Source organism: Coturnix japonica, chromosome 5 (genome assembly GCF_054131305.1).
Source record: "Coturnix japonica strain WE chromosome 5, WE-NBRP24, whole genome shotgun sequence".
NCBI classification, from domain to species: domain Eukaryota; kingdom Metazoa; phylum Chordata; class Aves; order Galliformes; family Phasianidae; genus Coturnix; species Coturnix japonica.
Genome location: NC_140667.1, coordinates 14,446,623 through 14,466,135, shown reverse-complemented (window position 1 = coordinate 14,466,135; position 19,513 = coordinate 14,446,623). Strand labels below are relative to the sequence as shown.

General features: G+C 46.1%; 2 long non-coding RNA genes across 3 annotated transcripts; one reads left to right on the top strand and one right to left on the bottom strand.

The window, feature by feature from the left end:
- The first annotated feature begins 8,381 nt into the window (after positions 1 to 8,381).
- LOC107314591 (uncharacterized) lies at positions 8,382 to 18,177 on the top strand. 2 transcript variants are annotated; one of them, XR_014947054.1, is made up of 10 exons: positions 8,382 to 8,477; positions 8,582 to 8,635; positions 8,885 to 9,052; positions 9,157 to 9,258; positions 9,342 to 9,440; positions 9,583 to 10,273; positions 10,434 to 10,519; positions 10,944 to 11,085; positions 12,442 to 12,586; positions 15,192 to 18,177. It is a non-coding gene; the product is annotated as an uncharacterized LOC107314591 (long non-coding RNA). The 2 variants fall into 2 exon arrangements; XR_014947055.1 differs by lacking the exons at positions 8,382 to 8,477; positions 8,582 to 8,635; positions 8,885 to 9,052; positions 9,157 to 9,258 and having other exon boundaries at positions 9,266 to 9,436.
- LOC146760692 (uncharacterized) lies at positions 10,306 to 15,299 on the bottom strand. Its single transcript, XR_014947056.1, has 2 exons — positions 15,163 to 15,299; positions 10,306 to 12,478 (listed from the first exon to the last, which is right to left on the bottom strand). It is a non-coding gene; the product is annotated as an uncharacterized LOC146760692 (long non-coding RNA).
- Positions 18,178 to 19,513: the final 1,336 nt, after the last annotated feature.

The following is a 19,513-nucleotide window of genomic DNA, read 5'->3' as shown; positions in this document are numbered from 1 at the left end:
AAGAACCGAGTTACTTTCAAACCTCGCTCCCAACCACAGTTGAAGGTTGGTCACTATAGGAAATAGACTTCAGTAGTACTCAGTCAGACTACTTTTATATTTTCTGCACAAGATCGGGACTATAGCAATACAAGACAGAAACATCGCTGTGCTGCGGTACCTTGGCACGAGATGGTTTTAAAGCTTAGCGAGGCACCTCAATTGAGTTACGCAGTTCCAGGGAGACAGGGAGCATATAGAAACCATCTGAGTCCACACAGAAAAGTTATTACTCCAAAGGGTTTTTGCTTACCAAATAATCTGATCTGTGACTACTGCAAAATGGTTTTCCTGCTCTCTTTGAGCTGAATTTCAATATGTGCTTGCATGAAGAGCATAATGAAGCACATGCCTACGGCAAGTGCACTTTAAAGCAATGTCCTTTATTCCAAGAGACATTTCCAGGAAACTCAAAGCAGTGGAATAAAGCACCTCGGGCTTTATCACAGAGTCTTTCCGGCGCGCCGCTTTTTGCTCAGGGGCTGACACTCGGACAGACAGGACCGAGCACAAGCACAGCGGATCTGCCTGGCTCTCGGCCACGCAGGAGAGCCACGCCTCGCCGCAAGGCAGACGTGACGAGGCCTGAAACCTGATGGTAGCGCACGGCATTTTAGAAGAACTGCAGCGCACAACTCCAAAGGCCAATTCCTTCACTTGCCATGACTTTACATAGGCAAAGATATACACCAAGTCTAACTGTCCAAGTTATACTGCAGGAGCTAACAGAGGGATTTATCATTCTCTCTGTTCAAAAATCCCACCCTTGTGAAGTGGGACATCTAGAAGCAGAATTAAGGCATGCTGCTCATTCGTGCATGGCTGGTAGCTCACTCTGAATAGCTCACGTGCAGCCTGAGCATAGTCTTCCAAGTGAAATGGCATTTTTGCCTCTTTGTGAAGCATCTTTCCAAAGCGAGGGCCTCTCGCATCACACGTCGTCCAGATGAATGCTCAGTTAGGGACGGGCAGCTCTTCAGGCCCAGTGGGACTGGGCCACCAAAGGCAGCAGCTTGTTTAAGGGGCCAGGCTCATCTGCATCTCTTAGGCCTGCGAGATATCTCTGCCGCTCCACCCTGAGGTTCAGGGAGGCATCACTAGTTTTTCGGCCCTGCTTTTAGTGAATAACTCACCTATTAGCATCAGACGACGCAGCGATTTTCTGACATTTGGCCAAGCTGCTAATATTGTCATTCTGGCACACGTTAACAAGTACAGACAGGTCTGGCTATTAGTCATATTTCTAGAGGCAGCTTTTTTGTCCTTATACTCTCTTTTTCTTTTAGTCTTTTTCATTGTGACTGGGCTTCAAAGCCCTCAGCAGAAACAGCTGTTTGAGCGCTATAAAATCACATTGCTAAATCGGGGCTGTTTTCCAGCTTTACACAAGTTGTAGGTCAAAAGACACTACTTTCTGCACTGAGAAAAGCTACAGTAAGGAATTTCAGGCTAAGAACTAAGTACGTACTCCTGGGGCATGCCTGAACTGACACTGCCCTGCCAGATCCGATTTAGTTTCTATGTACGTGCCCCGTACTCTTCCATGTTCAATCTCCAACGTGATATAATGGGATTGGCTGTATGGCCGACTCAGCAGCCACTGTACACACAAGCTTTTCAGTACTTTGGCACATCTTCTCTGGTCACCTAGCACCATTAAATGTATCCTAGAGGTAACCTGTACGTTACTGGAATGCTTCAGTAACATGCATTTTTTTCTGTGGGGCTCTTCTGAGCAGAAGCTTGGCTGGCAGTTGCCAGCGAGGCTGGCTGCTGAAGTTTGGCTTCTGTAATGTTCAAAGTTCTCAAGCCTTACATGTGTTGTCATCTTGACTTAGACGTCGCTATATGAAAAGTTTCAGTAGAAACTCTTGAAATGAGCTCTGTTTCTTAAAGTATTAGATCACTACCCTACCATACCTATAGCTGCTGTTTGCATTACAAGTTCTTCAAGGAACATAAAGAATAAACCCACTCATTCCATTTTCTCAAGTCAGGCTGACTTGCAGTTGTTCTGTGTTTTGTTTCGTTGTGGGTTTTTTTTTTTTTTTTCCCTAAAGGAATGGGAACAATTAATTACAGACAACGGAGCATTGAAGCTTTTTACCAGCACCGAGCAGCCCGTGCCGCAGAACGGGACCGTGCGTTCAGGCAGCAGCTGAGCAGAGCGCGTCCCTGCCGCAGCCCGGCCGCTCCTTTGTGGCCCGACAGGCCGCGGCAACCGTGACAGCAGGGACCGCACTCGGCAGAGCAACAGATTGCAAAGCAGCCGGCGATACCGGGGCCACGCTTATGTGGCAAAATGTGCTACGATACCAAGAGGCGAGCTGCCTGCCGCACCACGGCAAAGCAGATTGCATAGCATTAGCGCTGGTGACAACAGGGCGCTCATTGTGTGGGACAACAAGTCACACAGAGAATGTGCCAATGCGATTGGTCGGGCCCACTTAACATATGCACAGCAGAGTGACATATGGCAGTTGGTGACTTTCCTGCCACAGATGCTGAAGGGCTTTGTTTCCATACAGCGAGCGGTGCAGACCCGGGACATTGTTTCCCTTTTGGTGGGGAGCCGCGTGAGGTCCAGCAGCGCGCACCCCCAGCAGCGAACACCCCCAGCCTCCTTGCGCCGCAAATTGACGGCGGCCGAGCGCCTCTGGCTGCGCTGCGCCGTGCAGACGCTCCTACTGAATAGCCGCCCAGCAGCCAAAGCCACGGGCACGCTGAGAAATACGTTCCATTTTGAAACGCTGCTGAGCTAAACTCCCTTCTCTGTTCCTTCTGCCCTTCTCGTCGGTTTGCTACACGGTTAGATAATGCCACAGCCTGAAACAAACTATTTCTAAAGATGCTCGCTTTTGCATTTGAACCTTTGTTTTCTCTAGCTTCTCTCTATGAAGGATACAAATATCTAATGAGATCATAGTTGATAAATAGATTGCTTTTACAGCACTGTTAAGCAAATGTTTAAGTTGATTTAAAGACGGACAATACCAAGTGCTATCTTCTTGGCCACGGGACAGAGACAAATGGAAAAGAGGTTCGATCGGCTTTGCTTTTATGGGTAAAACTTGCAGGAAGATTTTGTAACCTCAGTATGGGCCGTAGGCATGTTCACCTGCGCAAAGCCATGAGATGAGGACAGTGTGATAACTGCAGTATCAGACTAAGGCTAAAATACAGAGACCCACTGTCTGCCACCAGCACAGCACTGCAAATTGCTTCAGCTTTGTGTGCCTCACAAATAAAGATGACACTCACCACAGCACAGTGCTTTGGGATCGCCTGCTGCCTGCAGCACAGAAGGTGAGGTAAGAGCTGACCTTGCAACACCGGACCATTTCATGCTGGCTGCAGAAGATGCACGAGACATTAATAGGAGTTACAAAGGTGAGGACATAAGGGTCAAAGTGTTACGTTTTTAAACTTTTTGTATATAGACACACAAGAGGCTAACAATCAAAATCAGGTGTTAATTAAAAGCCACCTCCTGCATGGAGATAGGAGTTGATATGCATTCCGTCCACTCCTGATTTGTGCTTGAACAGACCCTGAGATGGAGAACCAGGCTGAGACATGGAGTTGGCAGCTGCTGCCATCTCCCACAGGGGAACATCTTCAGAGCCGCCCAAGGGGCTGCAGAGCAGCCACACTCCAAGTCAAGGGTAAAGTGACTCGCTTCTACCATGCTGCAGAAGAAGGTGGCCAAAGAATGACCGTGAGAGCTGAGACCACTTGGAGATCATCAGAGGACTGACTTAGGTTTCCACTGAGACCTTCAAAGTGACTTGTCACAATGGCCCCCGATGGCTTTCTGAGTTTCAGTATATCCATGCATAAATATGAGCACATGTGCATCAAGTCTGATTAGTTCTGACTACATCGTGTGTACTCTGTGAGCACCAACCATCTGTGCAGCAACTGTCCAATAAGTTCAGGCTGCGTCAGACCCTCCAGACCTGCACCGTGTCAATGCACACATTTGCAGTGCTCATCCAATACCTCTGGCTGGATGGCTCGTCTCTCAGAATGACCACTGTGTTACGATGAAATCTCAGAGAAACAGCCCTTAGCTCTCTAATTAGGGCTGAATAAAACAGTAGCAGTGGGAAATAACGTGAGGTGCATTTGGGGAAATCCGGATTTGCAGCAGTCCTGTCTCTGTGTCTGTGAGGATAACCTGAGGAGTTAGTAATCAAGAGACAGGGATGTGGGTTTTCCCTTGAGACTAGCTCCCTCCGCAGCTTTATGTACAGCAGCCAGAACGCAGAACATCTTTTTGAACAGAATAGAATACAGTTAGAAGAGACCTACAAAGACCACCACACACAGGTACCCGATGGCTTGGGGACGAAACAAAAACTAAAGCATATTGTTAAGGATGCTATCCAAATGCTCATTGGACACTGACAGCTACAGGGCAACAACTTGTTTCCCCATCTCCCCTCACAGCCGTGCGCTTAGCTCGTGTGCGGCCCCGCAGCGCCACTCAGCGGCCCGCAGCCGCACGGGCAAGGAGCGCCCCGGGACCCGCTGTGCGCCGGAGCCGGCATGCCGCAAATCTTTACCCTGCGACGGGGCGCTTCTCTGCAACACATTCTCCTCGTCAGACGAGGCGAGCCAGGGAAATCCCACAACGTATGTTATACAGGAGATCAGATTAGAGTATCACAGCGGATCCTTCGGTGCTTAAATGCCTGAACGTGGTGTCAATATAATACTTTTCTTAACTCCCCTCCCAGTGTAGCTGAAAGTCCTGCTGCTAATTGCTCACTATTTTACCGTGCAAGACACTGTACCCAGTGGCCACCTACGTCAGCTCTCACCTGCCTGGCACACAGTACAAATTACACTACTAAAAGAGGGAGCTAAGGCTGTGCCTACGAGTGCAACTGTGCTCCATCAGCTGCATTAACAGATAGGAGGCATCTCTGCACGGCACGGCCTTTCTGCTCCGGCAGCATTAGTTGTGCTAAGTTTAAACTGCAGCTAATGTGCAATTGAGTTAGCACAAGCCATTTTGCAGAAGGCACCATGAGGTATCATTGTGCTGCTTAATGTGTAATGCATCAGTGCCTATGCGAGCTGAGAGCTGCAGGCATTGCCAAGGCAGGCTATGATTTTAGCCTAAAAACAGATAAAGGCAACTGTTAGCACTCAGAAACTAAGTCACTGTAACAGTTGATGTTACAGCTGGGAAGATTATTGCATTGAAAATGGGAAACAGAAAAAACAGAGAAGAGATAGTTGTAGGTGAAGGCCTGGGTTTGCATGTTGGACTCCACAGGGGAGCGTTCTCCAGGAGAAGCTGGCCCAGTGGCAGTCAGTGCTTAAATAGGTTCTAGAAGAGTCGCAGCCAATCTCTACCACTTCTAGTCACACAGCTGAACTGCCCTCACCTGTGTTCCTACGGCTGACTTTGTGCTTTCCTCAGAGAATCAATCAGTGGTTCGGGCCTTGACTCAACAGTTTCCAGAGCCATGAACACCGAAATCAAGTGATTGTATGTTGAAAACGAACAATTTTAAGGAATTTCCTTTTACCTTTTTTTTTTTTTCTTCTTTTTTTTTTTTTTTTTCCCCAGTCTACTATGCTCATGAGAATGGAGAACATGGCTTCTAATATTTATAATTCAAGGCCACTGCCTTCTTCAAATCAGGCTCTTTGGCCAGGCCTATAATTTGAGCTGTACCATCGGTCCGTGGGTATTGTCAGCACCACCTAGAGAGACCATTTGCAGAGACTAATAACCCCACGCAGCAGACACAGACAGCCCCCTTTCTCCCCAGGGCAGCCACCAGTTTATTGATGAGCGTCTTTTTAGCAGTGTGGACTCAGTGGTGAGAACCAGAGCAAGCATCAGGCCAGAGCCACAGTCAAAATACAGTGCATTTCTGCAACCGGCATAGCTACACTGCCGACAGCATTTGAAAGGAAATGCAGCACATTTTTCCTAGTCAGTGAATAAAGGATTTCTTTTTTCTATAATTGGGCTCAGTGTCTGCAAGAGTCACGATCATTAAGCTGTCAAAGTAGGTCCTCTGCAGCAGCAGCATACGAAGCTGTGGAAGTTCCACTTTGAGATCTGCAGTCGTGTACTTGAAAGTTGCTTTGCTTTTTTGTGAAGCAAGGAATTCCCATATTAAGGGTTTTGGTTTTTTTTTTTTTTTTCCCCATTTTGTCTTTTCAGAATCCTTTTGATTTTAGCCACAATGTTACATGCAATTAATAGACATGTTGATACCACGTTCATGTTAAGTAACAACCGAGTTATTTGATTATAAATCTTGGAAGACCAGCGGCTGATGCAAACTCCATGCACACAGTAATTGAGGTTTTGACTTTGTTGCATCTGAAAGGTTATTGAATATCTTTTAAAAACGGTTTAATGTAGCAGAAGCACTGGAGATCTATTTGTGTCGGCCTTTCTCCTGTGACATTCGGGAGTAGTCTTGAAAGTAGTAGTGTGCTGCAGATTTGCCTGTATTTCCTGATGCGAGGGTGGGAGGAAGGAGAGGAAGTCAGTTATACTCGAATGGAGATAGGAACGCTTCTGACTTCAGGAGTGCAGGCAGTCCTGTCAAAATGCAGGTGAATAATGTTCCAGTGCAAGGGGTTTGTATTACTATGTGATTACTCATGGCAGTGTGGAAATTGTGCAGGAGCTTTTTTGGAACAGTTTTGTAGGAAACATGTACTTGAAATGTTGAAAACACAGATTTCTTGAAATGTGGGAAATTCTCATTGGATCAGGTTCCTTGCAAGATCTCGAGAGCTGTCTGGGCAGAGAGGTTCACAAGTTCTAACATAATACACTAAGCAGCTAAATGCACCTATTACAAATATATGTACACACACATGCATTTATCTATGTATGTATTCACCAAAGCTGACTTCTACCTGCTTGAAGAAATCCACCAGCTTGTGCTTAAATATTACCTCATTCAAATATGTATCGGTAATAATAGTCCTAAAAACAGAGAGATGTGGAATTGTAAACATATTTCTTTACTGTCTAGAGCAAACATATTTCTTTACTGTCTAGAGCTTTGGCCTTTGGAAATTCAAAAGGTCTGAACTGTACACAAGTATTATTTGTGGCCAATTTCTGTGAGTCTTACTGCAATGTTCTTCTTTTCTTTCAAGCATGTTTTATTTTTCCTCATCTCATGCAATAATTCTGTGGGAAGCTGGAATGACGTCTCAATAATCTGCCTGTCCTAAAAGTACACTTAAACTGTGTTTGGAGAACTGTTTCACAGTAGCAAAGAGAAGTCAGAAAGATCTGTTTCAGTCCAAAATTGGAAATCAAAACAACAGAGAACCCCAAAAGAACTCCTAACCATTTTGTGTACACTTCAATTGTTTGCACACCCCTGTGTATAATTTTTTACTTGTATTTAGCATTGGATCAACGTTCTGTTCACATCTCCTTTTTTATTCTCTCTGATGCTGCCGATGGCTCTGTGAAATGTATGTGTAGCAGTGTGCAATGAATACATTTACAGTGATACCATTGTAAGAACTGGGAATGAGTGGAGTCCAACTTTCAGGAGTTTAAATTAAGAACGAAACTGTCACGAAAAGTGAATGTGATGATGGAAGTCTGTACAGATTACCCATGTTGTCTACTGGAGGTAACTGACATCTCACCTAAAGCATTCGTGTTGATGTTTGTGACACATGAGCGTAATCTCAAGTGACGCCGTACGGGACTGCTCACTAAGCTATGATTCAGATGTTTAGAGTCAGAATTTTTCTCTGGCACATCACTGACCCACCGGGGAATCTGTCACATCCCTGCTCCCGTGTTTCCACTATGTACAGGTTCAACAAATGTTTTTTGTTTGTTTGTTTGTTTGTTTGTTTTGGTTGTTTAAACTGTATTTTATTGTATTGTATGTAATTGTATATTTATTGTATTGTATGTGATTTTATGGGTTTTTATTGTATTTTATTTTATTTTATTTTTATTTATTGATTTCTTTATGAGGGGGGGAAGGTAAGGGGAGTAGAGGCCACACGAAGCACGGGCTGCTGGAAGCCGTTAAGTCCGTGTGTGTTCTTTGGGAGGGTGTCGTGAGAGGCAGAGCGAGTCGTCTGATGTAGGCACTGTGATTTAAGTTATTAATGAATTTCTCAACGAGTTGAGGAGAAGCGCATTTCAAGCTAGAATCGATAGTGTAGTTCAAATCCTTAGATCAGATCTGCAGTCCACGTGTCGAGCTGTCAATTCCCCCGGCCGGCGCTAACGAGGGAACTACCGCCAGGTGCCGCGGGGCCGCGGCCGCCCGGGCTCAGCTGCGCCTCGTTGGCGGCCGGGGGCGGGTTCCGGCCCGAACGCCTCTTAAGCTCCTCCCGAGGCCGCAGGGAGCTACCAGTGGACTCCGGGATGTCATAGAGCTCGGAACTCTGCGTGGGCTCCGCTCCTTCGTCAGGTTTGGGCTCTGCTGGGCCTGCTTTTGGACCGAGGCCTTGGGTTTGGGTGTTTGTTTGTTTGGTTTTTGGAACGTTCTCTTTGTGTTGTGCCGTTTTGTTTCAGGTTGCGGCGGGACGTTTCCCGGTGAAGATGAGCCCGATCCGGTGAGCCGTTCAGGTAGGAACGGGACCGCGGACGTGGCGAGCTCCGGGGAGCCGTTCGGAGCCGTCCGCCCGCAGCGGGAGGCCGCCGGGCTCTCGTCTCGCACCGCCCAGGGCCGGAGCGGAGCTCCCCCGGCTTCTCGGAGCTGGGTCGAGAGGAGGGGCCGCCGCACCTTTCTCCGAGTCGGAGCGGGGTCCCGGGGCTTCCTCAGCCTCTTGGAGGGTTTTCAGCCGGGGCTTTGTGCTTTCTCCGTCTCATCGCTAGGAGCGAGTGGGACGGGGCTGTATTTTCCCAGTCTCGGCGTGGTTGGGAATGCGAGGGTGCAGCAACGCAAGGGACTGGTGAAAAAAGTTCTCTTGTCTTGAAGGCCGAGCGAAGGCTTCAGCGGAGCATGTCGTCAGCCCGAAGGGTCGAGCATCTGTGGGCCGCTAGGTAAGCTATTTTTTTTGTTCGAGTTTAGCGTCAGGCCGCCTTTCGGCCGCTTTCGTTTCACCGCTTGCCCTTTACTTGTAACGTAAGGATCTCGTTTCCATCAGGGGAAGGCGGCGGGACGGCTCGCAGGACCGGAACGCAGTGGAGGACGGCCGCGTTCTTTTCAGGAGAGACAGTCGAGGGACTCGGAGCCTGTTGAGCTGCGTGTAAGGATGAAGGAAGATGTAGGGGAGCCCCGGGGCGCCTCTGCTGTGTCGTGGCACTGCCGGAGTTTCTTTTCTCGGTCTAGGAAGGGCTCGCGGACAATACACAGACCGGGGCGACTCGAAGCGCAGCGGTCAGGAGACGGTGCAGTTTGAGATTTGACGGGGAAGACGCGAGGTAGTAAGTAGGTTTGAGACGGCGGAGTGAGCGAACCGGCTTGGTCCTGTCGGAGGACGTGGTCGGCTGGGTTCGTCGGGTCGGAGCGTCGGAAGGCGTTCCGCCGTCGGTTCTCGCCCGTCACGCCTTTCTTCCTTTGTTCTTATCAGGGCGCATCCCCGAGCGTCGGAAACAGAGCGGCAACGGCAGGAGATACGCGCAGGTAAACGAGGAGGTCGGGGATCATCTCAAAGAGGAGAAAGGAGGCTAAAGGCTTGTAAGTATTTCCTTTGGGGGGGTAAGTTGACGGCTAAGGGAAGCTTTGGAGTTTGCTTTAAGCAAATGAGAGGCTAGGGAACGAGTGCACGTGCCGTTCTCGAGATCTCCTCTTCGTAAATTAGGGGACGGGAGAAGGCAGAGGCGCCGATGCCCTTCGGCGTTGGCGGCGACTGTCGAAGCTTCGTTCTTGGGGAGTATGAGAAGGAAGAGTCCTGGAGGAAGGACGGCTTCCTCTCACGTGTGTAGGAGCCGGTGAGACTTAGTGTAGGTGAAAGGAGTGTCGATCTTTGCGTTCGTGAGGTAGGAAAAGGCCTCAGAGATGTTTATGCGCAACTGCAGCTTAAGTGTAGTACTCTAACAAGGCTCCACTCCATCTCATTGTTGAGCACCGCATCCAAAGGGCTTCTAAACGGATGCCGGGACGCGGAGTCAACGCCTCTCTGGGGAGCCTATTCCAGTGTTTAACTATCCTTTATCTCGTGTTTTGTTTTGCAGCTTAAAGGCACCTCGTGGCAAGCGGAGGCCTTTTTGTGTCGTATTGTCAGCAGTGAGAAGAGAGTAGTCAGTAGTCCTGTCCTTATGGTAAGCACCTTAGAGATACCAGAAGAGAGCAATAAGGTTTTTCCTTTCTTTATTTATTTATTGGTGAATCGTTATGGGTTAAGACTAGGCGTGCCGAGGAAGGCGGCAGAAGCGAGTGTGAAAGAGTTCTGTGCCACGTTGTCTGTGTTCTTTCTTGCAGTCAAGGCAGGCGAGGACGGAAGGATAGCGCGAGTCAGCGCGACCTACAGCGAGGGAGTGAAGGAGAGGCCGCACAAGAGCAGGCCGGTAGGTGTCACCTTTTATTGTCGGCACGGTGTCGGGATAGCGTGCCGGGGTTGTGATTTGTGGTATGTGATTTGTGTGCGGCTGTGAGTAGGGGCAGATCCCGGTGGGTTCCGCCCGGGGAAAGGATGGCGGACGGTGTGCGGAACCTCGGGTGTCTTTTTGCGGGTTAGACGAGGGAAGGGTGTAGGTTGTGTTGGGGTGGACTATGTCAGCTGTTCGTAAATGTCTAAGTGTGGGAGTTTGGTCGATGGGGTCGGGCTCGTTAGTCCGCTGCTTGCGGTAGAAGGGGGTTCACGTTTTCAGAGGAGTTCAGCGGCTACGGTGTTTGAAGCGTAGGAGGAATGATGTAATGGGCTTATTAGAGTAGTTGGGGAGTGTCTTTGTCTGGGGTCGTTGAAGTAACGTTTGTATGGTTTGATTCCAGGTCGAGCGCAGTAGCGGAGCGTTTTGCAGCGGAGACGGGCGGGCACCGCGGCCCGGCTGTCGCGGCATCCCCTCATTGGAAGAGGTTCGAGCGGTCGGAGGAGCGGAGTCGGCACGGAGACGATGCGTCGGCGTGGAGTCGGGTGAGTGTGTTGTGGCTTTTGGCGTCCGGGGACAATGTTTGGTGTAGGGTTTTTTTTTTTTGTTAATTATTTTAAAGTAATGTTTTTTTTTTTAAGTGTTGTGGTTTTTGGAGTTTTGTAGTTTTTTAAAGTTCAAGTGCAATTCTGTTTTGTTCATGTTTTGGTTTTTAATGTAGCTTTATGTTAAGTTTGCTTAGTGTAAGGTTCTGCTTGTTATTGATTGTAAGGTGTTGTTTCAATTAAATTTTTTTAAAATATGTTTTGTTAAAATGGTTAAGAATAAACCAGCAGAACCTTTAACTAAGTAAGCTTAATTTTAAGCTATATTGAAAATCAGAAAGTGAACAAAAAAGGATTGTTTTGAACTTTTAAGCAACTTAGAAACTCCAAAAAAATAGCACTTAAACTTTAAAATGGAAACATTACTTTGAAATAATTATACTTTTAACTAAACTAACTAAACATGCATTTAAAAAGTTTAAAAATGAAGGAACCAAAAGTTTGAAATCCTTTCCTATACTGAACACTTTTAAAAATGTGAAATTTTGAAAAGTCAAATTTAGTGTTCAGTTTACTTTAATGTTGGTTTCTTCATTTTTAAGCTTTTTTCATGTTGGTATGTTTAGTTGTTTAAAGTTTTATGTTTGGTTTAAGTTTCAGTTTAAGTATTTAAACTGAAACTTAAACTTTAAAATGGGTAAAACTTGAACAAAAAAATAAAAACCTAATAAAAAATACACAGACTAAATCAAAATGTGGAAAACTGTAAAGAAAACACTTTAAGTTTTTGTAAAGTGTTTGGATTAAGGTTTTCCACTTTTTGATTGTCTGTGTATTTTTTATTAGGTTTTTATTTTTTTGTTCAAGTTTTTTTTATATATAAGTCCTTTCTCAGTTTGGAGCTTTTTTGCTCCAAACTGAGGTTGGACTTATATATATTATATTTTTTTTTGAAATCTAGACCCCAGGGTGTGCACTATCTCTAAAGAGATAATAGTTTTTTTTCTGGGCAGGGAGCTGGGCAGCACTCAGTAACAGTTTGAGCCACCTCTGTGACAACTATGCTGCCACCTCTAGCACTCCTGCCACCTTTAGGGCCTACCACTGCTGCTTCCCACTACCCCTCCCTCTGTCCCCTCTCCCCCCTTCCCCCCTTGGGGCCTTAGGGGTCAGAGGGGGGGCCCCCCTTCCACCCTGAGTGGGGTGGGAGGGAAAGGCCCCCCCTTGTCCCCCTTGGCACTACCCCAGAGGGGGGAGCGATGGGGCAGCCCCTCCCTGGTGAAGGGGTCTTTTCCCTGTGACCCAGACTGGCTCCTGTGTGGTGATGACTGGTGGGTGGTGGTCTTGCTCCAACAGGAATGAGATGGACTGAGGAGGAGCTGAGTTCTGTATCCTGATGAAGAAAAAGACTTTGCTTTAATACAAGCAAGAAGAAACATCTCTTTACAGTGACTCAAACTCTATGCCTTAAGGGGTTTAGAGGAACTTCCCAGAAAAAAAGGTAACAAGAAGTTGACATATGTACAATAAATATATTTAGACATACCACAGCCATTACTTCTCAGTAAAACTTAGTTAAAAAACCAAGAACAAACTTTAAATACTATGTATTTAACTATGTACACGATGTATCAGACAGACTTAATTCAGTCAGAGTTAAATGGCCAACAGTGGTGTCAGTGTTTGTGTGTCAGCAGATGTATTTCTGGATATGTGCATTCCTTCACCTCAAAAGGAATGCCTGCACACACAGGTACATGCAAGGTCCTCACAACACAATAACAGTGACTGCCTAGTTTGACAATACAGTAACAACACAACCTTTCCTTTTCCATTCTTAACATGAGCTCACTTAGAACAGTCTCTTGCTTCTCAATCAGGACACTAAGCTAATTCTTTACTGTGTAACTCTGTAACTCCAAAAGACAATTTACTTCCTGTGAACCCTAGTCCCAAACACAAATTCACCCCAAACACTCACTGTACAAAGACACCACACTCTGCAGTGTCCACTTGAACAAACAAACATAATATAACTGCACAGGGGTTCCACCATACCTAACTGCACTACAAAAAACCATTTAGATCTTTGACTCTGAAAATACAAATTGGTTACACTTGCAATCACTTAACTAAGAATCTAATTCTGCTACCACTCAATAAAAGCATTCAGGTTATACAAGAGAACAAATAAAGTTTGACTTCAGATGCTGCATCCCTAATTACTGAACTGAAACAGAATTACCATGAGGTTCACAGGAAAATCTACACACTACTCAAAAAACACGTTGGTGGGCAACTGAGGCATTGCTCTCTCAGAAAAACACAATAAGGGAGTCATATTAACAAACGAACTCTAAAACATATATTACTGAGAGAAAGTTTCAGAACAAAATAAATATTTATATATAGTTAGTTGATTAGACAATCAAAAAGCCAAACCAATTGCAAACAACACATGACTAATACCTCTGCAGGAGTTTGCCCTGACTGACTTCAACTGTTCAGGCTGGAAGATGCACCCAGATGCTTTCTGAACTGTGTCAACCCTGGGCTGTGAGTGCTGCCTCAGAAAGCCTGTTCCCATATCTCACTTTTCTTTAAAACTAGGTTTTTCTGCAACTGGGAAAAGAAGCCAACCCCCACCTTGAAAAAGCAGCCTTGGAGCTCTGTTAAGTTAAGTTAAAAGTTACTTAAGTTAAGAAAGTTGAACAAAGGGACTTTGAGTCCTTCCTTGGATGCCTCCTGAAAGCTAAATATCTGCACCTAAACCAAATACAGCATCATTGGCAAACATACTGAATATGTACACCTTTGACTCCTGAGTCCTGATCCTTTAGAGAAACAAAGCGACAGCTTAGGAATCTACCCCTGCAAAGAAACCCCTGGCATCTGACAAAGGCCTGTCCCACGGCCTCTCACAATCAAGTCACATTCTAACAAATGCTATAAGCCTATTTCGTATGACTCTAAGTCCTTGCTTACCTATTTGTGACAGATATACAATTAGGAAGGACTGTTCAGAGACCTGGACTTGACTTAACAAACCACTTGACCTGAGAAAAATCTTCCATACCTACTCCAAACAAAAAAAAACATACTTGGAACCAGGCCACACGCACACTCTAAATTACTGGGATGCTCCTCAAAGCTGATTAATACGTAAGATCCGTTACTATAACAACCATTACATAACTCAAAATGAATGAGACAATTAAACTTCACAGATGTACTGATCTAATAATGGAATGCAATAAAACCTATGACATTAACCCATAAGATACACATTTTGTCAATCTGTGGCATTTCACATATGACATTTTCTACATAATAACATTATTCAGAATCATTATGGACACCCAAAATGTATGGGTTGCTGCTAAAAAGCCAAAAACTGCCAAACCAAAACCAAACAACAAACAAACAAACACACAAAACCAACAACAAAACACCATCTTTCACACCCTACCAAAAACACATAATGCAATTGCCGAGTGCCTGCAATCAATAAGACAGCTTCCAGTATTCATACCTGTCCTTGCACTATCTTCCATTACAAACTGAGGCACAAACTCTCCCTAACCCTCGCTTTAACCACTGGGCCACACTAGACAATTAAAATCCTCAACCAGCAAAGACAATACACTACTACATTGCTCCTTTTTAAAATAAAGATCAAACAAATAAAAAACCAATAATCCTTAGTTCACAAGAGCTTGACAACAACAAACAGTATTAGATCATGTGCAACTATAACAACCTCACCTAACCCTTCTCCTGCAGTTCAATACATACAATACTGATTCTTCACCAGGCAGCAAGCAAGGAAAATTCAACCTTCTCCACTTACTGTTCCCACCTGTGGTAATTAGAACCATGCTACACTCCTTACCACGCTGATTTAGGTTACCACGCTGAAAACTGAAGCCTTCCTTTCTGCCCCATACCTACCCACAGAACATCAAACTAAAGCTTTATTGTTTCTTTCATCTCAAAAAGAAGACAAAATTAACATTGGCACACACACACACACACACACAAATAATAAACAAACAAACAAACCAAAAAATTACTTACCCGATTGAGGCTTTCTCTGTACTATGCAGGTACTTAAAGACTCGACGCACACAAAAAACAGCAGCAGAAGGAAACAAAGACAGAGAAGGTCACGTCTTCAGAAGTCATCTTTGTAGCTGCACCGGTCTGCGGCAGAGAAGACGCCGCAAAAACAATGCTTCTCTGTCTGCAAACATGATATAGGCTCACACAAGAACTCTGCAAAGTAGGACTCTCCGGAAAGAGATCCTTCCTTCGTGGCGGAGAGCCTTTAAATGAGGTTGAAGAAAGGAGGAGCCTCCCCTCGGCCGAATCCTCTTCACCTGCGTTCCCGAGCCCGACCCGATCTCTTCTTCCGGGTGCTCCGTGCTCGCTTTGAGCCCTGACTCTGCAGTTCCCTTTCACTCATGCGAATCTTACCGCTTACGCTAGAAACTATTAAGGCTGAGACACAATGGCCTCCAGAGGTCACACGGAACCGCTTCCCTGGCGGAACCTGAATTGCTTATCCTTCTTGTACACTGGAATAATGCAACAAAAATAACGTACTGTTGGAAGTATAACAACAATGCTGACAAATAGATAGCCAACAATTATCCATAGAAAATAACCAATTCACAGGCCCACAGCCTAAATGGAAAATGCTAAGGCTTGCAAACCAAACGCCAAAAAAGAGCGATCTCCAAAACACGTGCTGCCTTAGCGGCGGACGGCCCAAAAGTGAAATCTAAGAGAGGTGGAGTCGAGCTTCATTTCCTCTGCCTACCAGCCCCCGGCTGACCAGACGCTCCCCTCGGGTGGTTAAGCGGACGTTCGCTCTGTGATTATCACAATACTTCTCCTATTCGCTTCTCGGAAAGATTCCCCAGAGATGACATCCTAACAACTTGCCTAGCCTAGCAAAACCACACAAGAACGGGTCAAAATAAACATTGGGAAGAACACCTATTTCAACAGTGGGTACGGCCTCTCCAATCCACAAAAGCTGAGGGAAATGTGTTCATTTATCTAACAGGAAAAAAGGCCTTATTGCATGCTTCTGGCACTTGCGGGGAGATTATAAACACGAGAGGAGCGACTCTTTCATGTGGTCAGTGTGTTACATGCTCCAACGTGATACAAAGCACAGCAATAAGAGCGGCATACAACAGTCCCGGGCTGCGTCAAACCGGAACGAGCCCAAACGCGGGAGCTGCCGTAGATGCAAAAACCGAGGAAAAAAAGCCGCTTACCTCCAAAAAAACCTCAACTGGGACACTAACTCCACTAAGGTACCTTTCGCCTCCGCTGCCGACCCTAAAATGAGCTCTGCGAGGCGGTGGATCCTGGCTCCACCCCTTCCAGTCACTAATCTGTATTGCATACACCTGAGCTCTCCCGGGTTGGCCCTGCCTTCCCACCAGGTGTTCGATCACGGCTTCCAGCTGAGCCAATTTTTTATTATTTTGATTAACATTTTTTTCCTTTAAACAAACAATCACCACGTATGATTGCATACACACTGTAAGCCGTTTCTAAGTGAGGAACGAAGCACTGATGTGGCGTCACGGAGCTCTCTCTAGAGCTCACTCTGTGACAGCGGGAACAAACGCAGGGAGACAAGGAACAAAAGCACCTCCCTTCTAGAACGGCACGATGCGACGAGGCCCAGACGCGTGCGCTGCGGGTGAGAGGAAGGGCAGGACGATTGCGAATGGGTCTAGGAAGGAAAAAAAAAAGGAAAAAAAAAAAAAAAGGATACCAGAAGAAACGACAGTTTAATAAACCCAATATCACTACACAATAATGAGAGACTTACAACACGGAGAAAAACGAGTCCCAGTCTCAACGGCAGAAGGTCGGAGAAGTTCCGACCGCGCCGACTCCTCGCTGGGAACCGGGCGAAAAAAAAAACCCCGTCCCCGTCCCCGTCCGACCTCCCCTCCGGTGCCGCCCCCTCCCACTCCCACGCCCCCAGTGCCCAATTAAGGCGGTCAGCAAAAAAGAGAAAAAATAATGTCCCCTTCACTCCCGTTATCCCACAAGGTGTTGTGATGTGGAATAGCAACACCCACCAAATAACAAAACCTAACGTCAGGTTTCTGATCAGGAGCACTTATGATACAACTTCTCTTTCAGCTTCGGACAAGTCTCCGTTGTACCAGTGATGCGGCGCATCCTCCGGTGATCACGTCACTGAATACACGTACAGTTTAATACTCTTCTTCTCACTAATGGTCTAAGAAACAAGTCCTACACTTCACACCGCTAACTTGCCTTGAAGTACAACACCACAATTGGTAGGACCGTGCAATGACACCAACAAAAACAACCGAAAAACCGAACTTAAACCTTCTCCATGGTGAAGTTTAGCCAACACGAGCTATTAAAAAACAAACAGGTCACGTTACTGATGCGCAGCATAAAGCAACCATTTATTGTTGCCTTATTTTTTTCTCATATTTTTTCTCAGTCTCTGGCTTCATTGTGGAACAGGATCCAGGTTAATTGGAAGCCTGTAACTGTACACAGCTGCTGAACACACACTGTCTTCTTCATGTATTCTATTATAAAAACAGATTCTCTCGGCAATGAAAAAAAAATCTTATTTCTAGGCTGTCAATTTTGTACAACTTCTGTCGAACTCAATATACTATTCTACAAGAAGTTAGAACAATTAACTATGTCTTTAACTGCAACTTATCACTTACTCTAACAGAGACAGATGACAGTAAGCGCGGATCTATTATATCTGGCAGTACCTAAAAGTGAACTGGATTCGATCACGACTACAGCAAATCTCAAACCTACATTTGATCGATACGTTTCTTTCCAGAGAAGTGGCCGAGTGTCCGTGAATGGTTGCTGATGCTGCGGTGAGTTGGCCGCGGCTAAAAGACGCGCCCCCGTCTGGCCGTTCTCTCGGTGCCCCTTTTCATAGCTAACTCCACGTAGAAATCTCTGACACCAAAAGAACGGGGAGATAAATCGCTGACCGATTCTGTCCGGAGAAAAAAAGGCTCGGCTTGAGAAGATTAACTTGCTGTCAAATAAAAACAAATAATAATAATAATAATATAATTACAGTAGTGGGAAATAAAAATTAAAAAAAAATACAAAACGAAACAAAAAACCACTACTCTGTGGAAAAACACTTTTCTTCTCCCTGTTTCCTAGGGTACAATTCTCACTAAGGACCTCTTTCTCATCATAACTTATGGATCGTGGGTTGTGCTCATACCCTTCTGTGCCAGAGTACACACTGAAGGACTATGTCGTGTTTTCTCCCCAACGTACCTTCCCTCTCCCTCCTTTTTCATGCTCTAGAAATCTACCCCTGTACGCTGCCGTCCCTTTGGGGTGTACCCAATTCGGCGGCCGCTCGACCGTGGGCGGCGCTCCCTTCGGTGAAGTAATTCCTCTCGGGTGCATTATCTGTGTGCGGGTCGCCCGCGCCGCCGTGGCGCGTCTCCGTCCTTCACGATCCCCCCGCTCCTTTCCACTCGAATCGTATCCGCGTTCGGTTCTGTCGGCGGAGAAACGCCGCCAAACTAAGTGCGGGGAAGCAGGTAGCCGACTCGGTACGAGTGATAAACAAATTTCCGCTTTGTTGCCCGAAATCCCATAGCAGACAGACGAGGGTGTCTGAAACACACAAAGACTAATTAGAGGAAAACTGCCGCAATAACAACGCACAACCCCCCTTTCAAAGCTGCGAGCCGATCATTCTTTTCCTAAAGGTGTCCTCGGTTGTCACGCTGTTTATCCTGCTCCGCAGCTGCTGCTCTGTGAAGTCCTTATCTCGATCCATAGCTGCTGCTCTGTAAAATCCCGCTTGTACCGCAACGCAGTTCTTTCAGTCTTCTTTCGTGGTGTAGGGAACCTGCTTTGGCAGGAGGGTTGGAGTCGATAACCTCTAGAGATCCCTTCCAACCCCTACAATTCTGTGATTCTGTGATTCTTACCTGCCTTCTCAACAGCAGACCCGCTACCAAACTATTCTAGGTCCTGGGATACAGCGTGGTGCAGAGCGGCCTGAAAACAACAGTAATCACTGTAGCCGTCCCCTACTATTACACAGAGAGCTCTCCTGCCGCTCCCATTCCTCCCAAAATCTTGCCACACAAACCCAACACAGATACCAATATCTATTATTAGAAGGGGGAAAAAAATAGTAGTAGGATTACTTTCAAAAATTTTCAAAATAGACCAACTTTGATGCAATACTAGAAAGAGTGAAGCTTAACATGAGTTGAGGACAGGAATAACACGGCAAATTGTAAGTTCAGTTCTCAAAAGCCCTGAGAAATGACTGCTAACTGTGAGAATACTTTCCCACACACACACACAGTTAATTGGTGCTATTCCTAATTCGTGAATGATTACATGGTTT